Source organism: Populus alba, chromosome 3 (genome assembly GCF_005239225.2).
Source record: "Populus alba chromosome 3, ASM523922v2, whole genome shotgun sequence".
Taxonomy (NCBI): Eukaryota; Viridiplantae; Streptophyta; class Magnoliopsida; order Malpighiales; family Salicaceae; genus Populus; species Populus alba.
The window spans coordinates 4,433,874-4,445,954 of NC_133286.1; the positions used below are offsets into that span (position 1 = coordinate 4,433,874).

A 12,081-nucleotide genomic window follows, 5' to 3' on the forward strand; every position below is an offset into this window, starting at 1 on the left:
TGTGTTTGTGTGTGTGTGATGTGGAGAGTGACGGTGGCGGCTGCTGTTCCCGCAGCTGCAGGCTGTGGAGATAGAGACCCATGGCAGCTTGGTCCCCCTTCTCAAAAGTCTCTGTTGAAAATGTCATCTCACACGCATCACTTAACTTTAATTATGGCTGTTAAACTAGACTGATGGCACGTGTCGTGATATTTTTTTCCTCTAAAATATTTAACGTTTCAAGGATTTTTTTTTATTGTTTTTTTGATAATTTGAATTATAATCCCAATCAATTAAATAAATAGATTTTATTTGAACAAAAAAATAATAACAAACAAGAATATATATATAAAAGATTGTATAAACATGAAAAAGAAAATGTTATTCAAAAAGCAAAGTGACACATTTGCTATATTATATTTAATAAATTTATTTATTAAATTAATTTATAATAGAAATCGACATAAATTTATTAAATAAAAAAAAAAGATATTATATACAACTATAAATATTAAAAATATAATAAAAAAAATGTAATCTATATAAAATATAAAAAAGGGATCAAACAATAATTTGCTCAAATAATTTTTGAAAAAATATACAAAAGATTTAACAAAATATTCCATTCCTTTTTTTCCTACGGATACATTTTTCTATAAATCCTAGCCAAAAAAAATAAGGAAAAAAAAGATTGTTATAAACTATACATTAAATCAAGTGTAACACGTAGTCAAATTCAATTTCGATTTGCTTACATATAAACATCTTATATTACAAAGCGCTGATTCTGAAGCTTTCTTTATTTAACAAATCTCAAAAAGATCATTAGGTGGTCTCAATCTGACCGCCCATTTTTTTTTCTTTTTTTTTTAATCAATTTTATCTCTAAGCTTTCAAAAGACTTCCAGGCTTTTCATTTCAAATTGTAAAACGAACATCATTTTTACAAATTGAACCTACTAAGCTTTTTGACACAAATTATAAGCAGTTCGATTATCGATGAAGAAATGATCATCGAGTCAATGGTTTAACCCATCTAGAGAATGTGATCCAGACACGAAAAATCGACAATTGAGGTCCACTCGAAGCATGACATGGTTTGTGGCAGACGAAATAGGGTATATTTAAAATTATAATAGTGAAAGTGATTTAAAATGTTTTTTTATTTTAGAAAATATATCAAATTAATTTTTTTTTATTTTTTTAAAAATAATTTTTCACATCAACACATTAAAACAATCTAAAAACATAAAAAAATATTTATTTTAAATAAAAAAAATTCAAAATTTAAAATTACATGATTTTATTACCGCATTACCAAACACACTTGTAAGGAAAAGTTACTAGGTAATTTTAGAAATTGTTCGACAATACTTTGATGAAAAAATTCATAATAATTTTTATTTTATTTTAGAAATATATTAAAATAATATTTTTTATTTTAAAAACATTATTTTTATTATCATGATATAAAATGACAAAAATATAAAAATTTGAGAAAAAAAGAAATTGAATTTTTTCAAACCTTTAATACGCAAAGACTTGAAATAGCCTCGTTGGAGGAGCACTCGAGTATAAGAATTAATTGCATCATGTGTTGGATTTGAAGGGGCCTTGTTGAGGGAATCCTTGATGTTCTTGAAAACAAAACCCCATGTAGATTGTTTATTATCGTATCCATATTATAACTTTTCGAGTATTTGTTATACTTAACAGAAGACGAGGAAAATTCATTTTATTTCACAGATGCCGGTAGCCAAGAATGCATCCGATAACACAAACATAAGATTACATTTTTGTATTTCACCAAACAACAAATATGATTATTCTATGGTACAAGAACCCTGAATTCTTCAGAAAGTGAACTTCAGACGATTTGTGCTTCTGAGAAATCCCTGCCAGTCAATCCAAAAAAAAGCCCGTCTGGTCAATCACAGGTGAGGCGGCCATGACATCTTCCATCTCTGCCTCTGACTAAACAATCGTGCCCAGAGCTTCCTCTGCTTTAAGGATGATCAAGCTGCACTCAGGCAGTTTTCCCAAGAACCATATTTTGAGCTGAAGGTGCCACCGCCACTCTGCCTGGGGCATGCTCTGAAATAACCGCACGGGCGCAGACATCCCAAGTCCTTGCTATCTCTCCAAGTGACATGGGTTGTGAAAGGCTTCGGAGAGAGATGCTAAACCTGGATTTAGCTTTATTGACAGATCCTCGTACTCTTTACTGTTTAGAAAGAGTTGCAGAAGAACCAGATTATTGCGGAAAGAAGAGGAAGATTTTAGATATCAGAACGTAAAAAAGCTTGCTTAAGTGAAGGAAAACTCTTGACAACATTAAGTTGATTATCTCCGATTATGGATCAGCATAATCATTGGAGCGATCAATAAAAGAAACTTTGCATCTAAAACTTGGAGCAAAGCAAACCAGATATCATTTAGGGTTCATTTCTAGTGAGCAGATCGCAACAGTTTACAGGTTTGCTCATTATTCCAGCTATAGGGCTTGATCCAAAAGAAGAATTGTCACCCTACTAGCATGACAATGAAAATGATCTCAAAATGATCAGACTCGAGGAAACCCAGGAAAAAAAAAAATTCCCATATGGGAAACATCAAATTCTATCTAGACTTTCAAGAGCATGGAAAATGTATAAACTGATATAGCCACATTTTTTTACCTGACTTCAACTGTAAACCTGTCTAACAGTATAGGTGAGCAACTTGGATAATTTGTAGGCACAAGCAATCTGAGGGGCTGAATTGGTGGACCTGCACATGAATAAAGCTAAATAAATACAGAGAAATGGGTAGTAGTTTATTAAAATCATGAATAGCAGGTTTTGAAAGCACACCATTTGCGCTGAAGCATACTGTGATTTCAAATTTTGACTAAGAGCCACAGCGCTAAATGAGCATTGACAATGGTTCCTTCACCCCCTTCAGCAGTAGCAGCTACTGCAGTTGAATCAACATCATTCATCACTAATATCAACTACCGTGTCTATAAGTCGCTGAATTGATTTCCCTTATCTCTTCCAAAAGGGCAATGTTGGCCTGCAAAAAAGCTACATTATTCATTCCAGCGAGAATAAGATGAAATGAGCCTTCCTATCAAGAGTCAGGTGTAAATCACACAGCACTTAGAATGCATTCTAAATCCTTTTAAAGTGTAATTTCCTGAATATCCTATTTACATGATAAAAGCCTTCCTCTATTCACTCACCAAACAGAGATTTTTTTAGTGAAAAATACATCATCTAATTGTTGTGCACCGCAGATTTGTTTTCCCCTTTTATGTTACTCTTTTTTTAACATGCAAATATAATCGTGGAGAGGAAATTGCAAAAGGAAAACTTTAGAAATAAAATGGCATTCTATGGAACTGCCATAGCAATATATTTCAACATAATAAGATAATGTTGTAGCCTGAAATAAGAGCAGTAAACATTCAAATTTCAAACATCATTTAATTAGAAACAATAAGAAAACAAATAGCAGAAGTTCAAAGCAGGATAGAGGTAAGAGCACACATAACAGACATTGTTATTGATGGTTAAACCTCAATTCTAGGCCTCTTGACACTTGATGTTGCAGTTGACTCCAAATCAGAAGTTTCTGGACCAGTAAACTGCTAATAAAGCTGTTCACTTACACTTGCCAGCTGATGATACAACATTCAAGGGCATGGCACTTGTATGGCCGCGGCTCATTTCCCTTGATCCAGGTCATTCCCATCTCGCTGGGTGATGTAATTTCTTGCCTGAAGGCGACATTTTGTCATTGCCTACCAAAATCCTCACCAGCTGCAGCTCTATTAGATCCATTACCAGGTGCCGAACCGCAATTCTGTCAAATACTGACAACGGAGCCAATGTCACCAACAGATGCACTAAGTGCTTTGGGAGACAGAGATTTCACCTGTGGAAAAAAAATTACAGCAATCACCATCTCATTCACAAAAAGAAGTTCTTTTCTTTTTCAGAAACCTCCAAAATAAGAGGTGGTGGAGTTAAAACCAAAAAGAGAGCATCCACTAATCCACCGCTTTAATCAAGCGCTACAAGTGGTTGCTCGTAACATTGGTGGACTTGCCAGAAAAACAGTTGTCCAAAGCACTGCCATGAGCACCATCAGGACTGGTAAACTCTGCAAGCAAAGGTGATGCAGATATCCCAGGAGTGCCCAATTGCAAGGGGATGGGAGCCGGTGCTTGGCACAGATGGTTGGTGTAACAATATTTTCCAGTACTTAAGAGTGAGGAAATACCAGAAACTGGTTTCTCAGATCTCTGGCATAGGAGAATGGAGCTAAAGAGTGAAGGAGATGGGACAACCAAAAGGCGATCGTTTGCAGATTGCAGAGGTGTTCCAGTTTTGGTCACAGAAGACGGTAGATTTTGCTGGTCAAATCTGAGGAGATGAATGTTGTAATTGAGGGGAAGCAGCTGAGGTAGTTGAGGTGAAGAAATAGGATATGAAGGTGCCTAGTTCATGTGTTGAACGTGGGAAAGCTGTGCGTTGACCTGTTGGGAGATGTTGTTTGGATAGACTGCTGGCTTATTTCCAATCCCCTGATCTCATCTCATTTACATCATTCATCTGTTGTCGCTGTGGAATTTGGTGTGTCTGCATCTGTGCAGGCAACTGCTGCTTGGCTTGGTGTGTAATTGCTGCTGCTGTAGCATCTGTTGATTTCTGGCGTTTGCTGCAATCGTTAAGCTGTGTGTTATTTGTGCATCGGTGTTCAGCGCTTGCTGCTGTTTTAGATGCTGGTGTTGAATCATATTGGAATTCGACGAAAGGGGAATATTTGGCCTGCAGCATACTCCACACCCACTTTGTGTTGACATTGTGTTAACATTGGTTGGTTGGGAAATGCTCACGAGATTTCTGTTGTACAGATCCTACAGGCTGTCTTGCCTGCAATGACCTCAGTGATTTCCTTGTCCCAGAATCTAAATGGAGCCTGGTGTATTGGATGTTCATCATGTTTGATGTGACGTCGAATCCCCAGATAAAGTTGAAAGAGAATTATGCAGCAAGCTTACATATGTTAGAGTTGTGCTGGCCTCTTTGGTACAGAACTTGCATATCCACATTGATGCAACTGGGATTCAGTATTTCATGGACTTTGAATTGAGGAAATTGAGATGGGGTGCTGCATAGTTGAATATGAGGTTGGGAATGTTCCTGGTAGATTAGGAATAGTTCTGTATGTTTGGGTAGAAAACCTAAATCTGCTTCCAAGTAACAACCTTCGCCTTGAATAGTGTGAGTTTGTTTGTAGAGCCTTAAGAACCTACAAGCTTTTTCCAACATGAGAATTACCTTCAGCTTTCAAGCTGTTCTGACTTCGGTTGTTGTGGAAGAGGGTCATGCGGAAAAGCAAAGTTAAAATAACACGATGAATTAAAAAATTGCATTGACCTTTAGTACAAAACTAGTATAAACATAAGTGAAAAAAATGTTTCTATCCAATTCTTCTGTGTCAATGCAATGTTGTGGGTGGTTTGGGGGTGGGGGGGTAATAGTGCGATGATACAGTGACAAGCAATGCTGATGGGAAAACATATAATACAAAAGCTCAACTGTGGGGTTTATGGAATCAGTGTGTGAGCAAATAAATCAGAAAAATTACAAAGACAATTTACCTGCTGTAACTTGGTAGCAATTCTCTGGTACATTCATTTATTTCAGGCAAATACGTTTCCTTCATAACTTTGATCTAGGAAGTATCATATAACCAGCAAACATTATAATTCAAGGTCATATGCTAGTGATTCTTCAGGTGCCAGAGTCAGAAAGCAACATAAGCAACTGAGAGAATTGATAAATAAATAAATAAATAAAATGCAGAGGACAGCATATATAGTGTTTGAGATAAAAATAGCAGAGTGGAATCAATGCTGAAAACTCAATAGAGAATAAGTTATTGATTGATGCAAAGATGCAAAAGGTTGTGTAGTTTTCCCCTTCAGACAAGATTCAGAGGTGGTCAAGTTCAGTTACTTTGTCTCATGGCAACTACTCACCAATTGTTTCTTATTGTTCCACTCAAGTCAATGGATGTCATGACTTTGGTAAACACTTCTTAGCTTTGTAACTTTCAGATTTATAACCCTTATATCCTAAATTAACAACAACCACTCCTATCCCATTTTAGTAGCTCCAGGCAAAAAAAAAAATTGACCTCATCAAATATGCAGTTATGAATTGGCAACTACAAGTCATTAAACGATTCAGAATTTCAACCTCGTTTTCTATAAAAATTCAACAATACTGGACGTCATGATTCAATGGATAGGTCCACTATTATTTCCTTTTTCTTCCATTGCACATGTTCAGAACAAATTTGATTGTAATCCGAAATATACTGTTCACTTAACAAATGTAACGATGACTATTCAGAAATAGTTCACTCTGTTAAGTTTGTCTATTATAGTAAGAATATTGTCAATTGGACTTACTGGAAGAAATAATAAAATAATAATTCACACACATGTCAATAAATGTGGAAATACAGGGAAAAAATTGAAAGGGAAGATTGCAATAGAAAAAATTGTTGTGTCAGTACCAAGAATAACCTCTTACCTAGAAATGAATGATTGTACCTTTAATCATCTTATCAGTAATTATCGTGTTCTTAGTTGCGCAATCATTGGAACTTACAATGCTTCCTAACTAATCACAACCATAGCTGAATAAAACTCCTTGTACCAAATTCCAAGAGACCTTTTCCATTGAATCTTGCAAGACAATGACAATACATGAACAGTAAACTAACAGAATTAACCTTCTTGGTATAGATCTCCTCTGCCATCAGCACCATTTGCATGTCCGTCTCTGCTGGTAGAATCTAGGGATCTACAAGCAAAAGTTTGATACAGCCAACAAAAGAGTTAGAATTCAGTGTATTTTGTAAGATGATTTCTGCACACAAGGGTATTCTCGTAATTTTCACACTTGCTGAAAATATATGGAATAGTAGTCTGGTTTTATCTATTAGTATTTAATTGGGGTTCCTAAAAAATAAGGGAGCTTTAATAGGTTTTCCCTATCCTAGATAGGAGACCCTTAGTATTTTCTTACATAGGAATACAATCCTTTTTTGGACTTGCGATCTAGGAATCTCCATCTCAACGTTATGTATATCATTCAAACAGACAGAAAGACCCCCTCACAACAAGTGATCATTATATATTAAAAAAATAGGCTCAAACAATTTATCATGGAAGAAAAGCACAAAAGTGACGCTTCTTATCCTCCTAACCAGGAAAATCTTTAAAATAAACCATCTCAATCATAAAAATAGATAGCCATGCACAATAAAACAAGAAGCTTTTTCCTTGTTGAGCACTAAACTGTAAACTGACAAGCGTTAAAGATGAAAACACTTCCAACATGCCTTAAGAATTAGCATCGAGGAGGAGATCATGAGATTTTCCAGCAAGGTGATGATTTAATCAGCACACCAAACCTTAAGTGCCTCAGAGTAGTCCACTTGCTAATTTTTCTTCTTCCCATAAAATCATTTGGCTGATGATTCAGTTACCCTAGTGTCAAATGCATTGTCCAGTTATACATATATTTTTAAAAATTCATGTACGTTAAATACAAAAATGAGAGGTGAAACAATGGTGCGATGAGCTGGAGGCAAGAGTAACAAACGAGTGTGATTGCAATGGTTCATAGCAGTGGCATCAGAAGAACATAAAGCCACCATAAAGAGCATTGCTGACTTGAACCGAAGGTGAATAGTTGTGTGGCAATGCACTGGATGACATTATGTTGTAACAAATGTTACGTGTGATTGCAATGGCTCCAATAGAATGGCATTTCGAGGCCATAGTGGCAGCCGTAGCCTCATAAAGCTACCAAAAGAGCATTACTGACTTGAACATTAGTATTTCAAGAAATTTAAATAAATTTATGAATTCTAACATGAAAGCACAAAGCTGAAAAGATCTAAAGTTGGAGCAAGGCTGAAAGATGCAAGGATGAGAAAAACTTACTTGAGGACGTTCTGGAAGGGCTCTTTGAGGTTGATATAACTGCTTTTGCTGATCAATCACATCGGTTCTGTTTGAAGCAAGGAGCCTTGAGGCTTGAGAGCCTTGCTGCAGATCAACGTTGTAATGGATTGATTGCTGTTGCAGCTGTCCAGGCTGTGGATTGATCTGTGCCATCAATTTGCTGCTCGTGGCAGCTGTGAGTGTGACTGCCTGCCCTTTGATTCGCAACAAAGCACTTCCACTTTGTTGTGCTTGCTGTGCAGTGTAACCTTGGGCTGTTGTAGCATGTGTAGAGAAGTGCTGATTAGATTGCATGCTTGATACCAGGCTGGCTCCAAGCAACTGCTCGTTGCTTAAACCAGTGAATTATTTGAGGGCCCAACTGTTGCTGGATGCAATGCTTGAGAGTTATTTTGTTGAGCCATTAACTGCTGCTGCTGCTGCAGATTTTGAAGGTTATCTGCTGCCCTAGCAATCTCTGCTGCTGCTGCTGCTGCTTGGCAAGTCCCCAACTAATGTTTTTGTTGTCCAAAACTGATTTTGGCTGCATTTAGTGGTATTTGATTGTTGCCCCATTACTGCTGCTGTTTGTAAGGCAATATTGGCTGCTGCATTAAACATTGGTGTTTGCTGCTGATGAATACCAGCAGACTGGGAGGTTTGTTGCTGCTGCTGCCTAAGGACTGATGTGGATGTTGCTGGTGCATTTGTGTTGACTGTTGAACAAAATGGTGTGGTTTTGTTGAAGCCAGAGACATTGCATCATGAAGGCTGCATAACAGTTGATGTTTGCAAACCAATTGCTGAGAAGATTGCAAACGATTTGGCTGTAACAAGTTTGCTGCTGCTCGCTGCTGCTGCTGTTGCTGCTGGATTGTTGAGATTTGCACAAGTGAGTGTGGATGATTTCCCTGTTGAGCTCTGCTTTAAAAGCTGTGTTTCAAACTGCTGCTGATAAAGATACTGCTGGGATTTGGGACGGCTTGCTGCTGTGGAGGAACAAACTGTTGCCTGCCTGGCATTTGTCTCTGAAGCAAATTGACAAACAATTGGAGGAATCCAGTGTCCCATTGAATTCCCACTGGTTCGTGAAAATCACCAGAGATACTCTGCATGTTAGCATTCTTGTCCAACAGTGTTGAGATATCTGGGTTAGAACTGGAAACAGAAGGCATTGCTGATTGGTAACCAGAACTTTGAACTCATTAGATGACATATATTCTGCAGTTTTCCTTGATAACTGCTGACGTGCTTGAGACTGATTAGTGGGCAATGAGATAGGGAGCGACTGCCCTTGGTTGTGAACTTGAGGCGTGCATATACTATGAGATGCTGTTGCAAGATAAAAGGCAAAAAGGAAAAAAAGAAGGCATTGAGCAACAAAACAAATGAAACAATGACAGTTCACACGTAAAGTTATGAGGGAAATGATTAAGATGGTTTTACTAAAAACATAAAAGTGTCATTTTGACAATTTTGGGGTTGGGGGGGGGAGCAGAAAACAAAAATAATATATAGCAATATGCAGCAATAAAATGAAAAGAGTTTGATAACAATGCAAAATATAAAACAAAAGGTAAGGATGTTTAGAAATTCAATGCTTGGCTGCATTATTACCTCTGGATCCAGGGGTTGTTACCATTGCCAGTGGGTATGGTATTTTGAGACTTGGTCTCCATTGTAAGCATCTTCAAGAGATATATTTTACGCAGATAATCAGACTGAAATCAGATATCGAAAAAATAACAAAACATTAGATCTCTGCGCAATCCATGTTACAAGAGAAGGGGGAAAAGGGATTTATGCTCTTCTAATATGCTAGGCTCTTTGTACTTGCATCTTCTGTGAGGATATACTTCTGTGTCCTCTCTTTTTATTCAATTATTTATGTATTGATTCATTATTTGCATTTTGCACACTTCCTTGTACTTGAAAAGGACGTTGGTCACTCTAAATAAAACACTTGTCAGAGAATTAACAAAAAGATGAGAACTTCTACAGAATGACCAGTGAGAAAGTGTGGAACACTACACACACATGTGTGCATGCAAAATCCACAAACTTATGCATGTGTATATTCATGTCTAGAGAAAATTGAAATTATTGAACCTAGCATTAGCCGAATACACTGATTGGTGGCTGGCAGTAATAAATCTTTTCCTCAAACCGTACGGCAATTTTCTTGAGTTCTTGTAATCCCTCTTGACCAAGAAAACGGAAGATGCCTCTTTAATGTCTCCATTCTAACACATGTAAAACATTACATTTAATTTTTAATGACAAGGCAGGTACAGAGAAGTTAGCAGCAGTGAGAAAGAACCGTGAACTCATGCACCACACCAATATCAGAAATGTATACAACGGAATCATTTAGCAAAAGGTAAAAACAAATAATGATATAGCCGAGTGTCGTTCAAGTAATATATGGCATCAACATACAGACATCTATTTTTACTTCCTTTCCCCGTATTATTCCAGAGGTACAGGGTATAGGAGTTCACTTGGCCAACCCTTCTGTCTAAAATTCTAGTTACGAGCTTCATGGTTAATTTTTCTTGAACTGGAAGAACCTTCCATTTATGGCTATGGCTATGCTCCAAGATATAAAATGAATTAGTTGCAAAACCAGGGGAACTTTTTGAAATACATTACAATAGAATTTACTCTTGAATAAGAAAACCTTTTATACATACACTGTAATGACAAAGACAAGAAGATAAATCCTTTTAATTTATGAAAATGCAATGAGTTAACCTTATCTCACTTAGCAATATATACTCTACAGTGCTCATTGGCTACTGCAAGTGCCAACAGTAGCTGTCTATATGAAATTTGGGATGTAGAGATATCACCAAAACATTCAACTTTAAATTGAGAGACTAGGAAAACCATTGCACTATTGTAGCTAAATGATTTTGTCAGCTGCTTTTGTACTTTAAGATCACTATCATTTCAACCCTGTAGAAGTTAAAGCAAATAGAAGGCTCAAATCCAACACTATTCATTAAGTTCAGTTTGCAACTCAAGGTTGAAATTGAAACACCAATGGCTCATAGCAATAGATTAACTTGAAATTTAAAGCGGACAAGCTTCATGCAGCCATCCTAGAGGTCATCAACAAAAGAATATGTTACACAAGAAGTTCCAACAAAAATTACTTCCCAAGCACTTTTTTATTCCCTCAAGTTCACTTGTGAGAAACACGTGAAAAATGAAAAAGACAAAAACAGAGGTGTATGATACTTGAGGTTGCCTCATGGCAGTCCTGCTGATTTTAATTAACCTTTTGCAGATTTACTATTTTGCAGCACTTGCACATATTAGGAAACAGATACTTACATTTTGTTGACTATTCTTTGCCGTGAGTCAGGCTGCAATTGAGTTCTCCAATCACCTGTGTCCATCACAGGTTCTCCACCTGGGGCAAGTGGGCCTCCAATTATTGGCATCCATTGGGGTTTTGGCCAACCAAAAAAAATCACTTCTATCACCAAAAAAAAAATTTAAATTAATTGCACGTTAGACTAGACCCTAAAAAGAAAATCAGGAACAGAAGAGTAAGAGCACATCAAAGTCATGAAAGTTGGAATATCAGTTTATTCAGACTTGAATAGATTTAAAAAGAACTTCCATCTAATAGCATGTACTTTATTAAAGAATTCTGCCAATATGGATGCATAAAATCTGAACAGCTATAACAAATATACACGACCATTTCAAGGCAAGGTGCTAGGATTTGGTTTATTCAGCTATACGGTATTAATAAGCAAGATTTGGGCCTGAATCTTCATGGTGCTTCTAAAACCAAGGAAGCAAAAAACTAGCCAGCTAGTTCATAACTTGCCGCACCAAACAGATGGCGAGTGTGTAAACCAAGCCATACAGGAAACTCATGGTGCTTCAATTTTAACTTGAATGTTTTTCTAGCAACACTCGTGATGGATCATTGATGCGGGTTAATGTTTACAATGACAAACTTGCATTTTGTATTCATTGTGTTTTAGGTTCACAGATTCTGATCAAATAGATATTTAATGTTCCAAAAACATTGTAATACGCATTTAAATGCTTTACTTCAATAGATAGATTAA

The 12,081-nt window shown here is 36.6% G+C and overlaps 1 pseudogene; it reads right to left on the minus strand.

Annotated features, from left to right (window-relative positions):
- Positions 1-1,688: 1,688 nt before the first annotated feature.
- Positions 1,689-11,443, minus strand: LOC118038114 (mediator of RNA polymerase II transcription subunit 15a-like; annotated as a pseudogene).
- Positions 11,444-12,081: the final 638 nt, after the last annotated feature.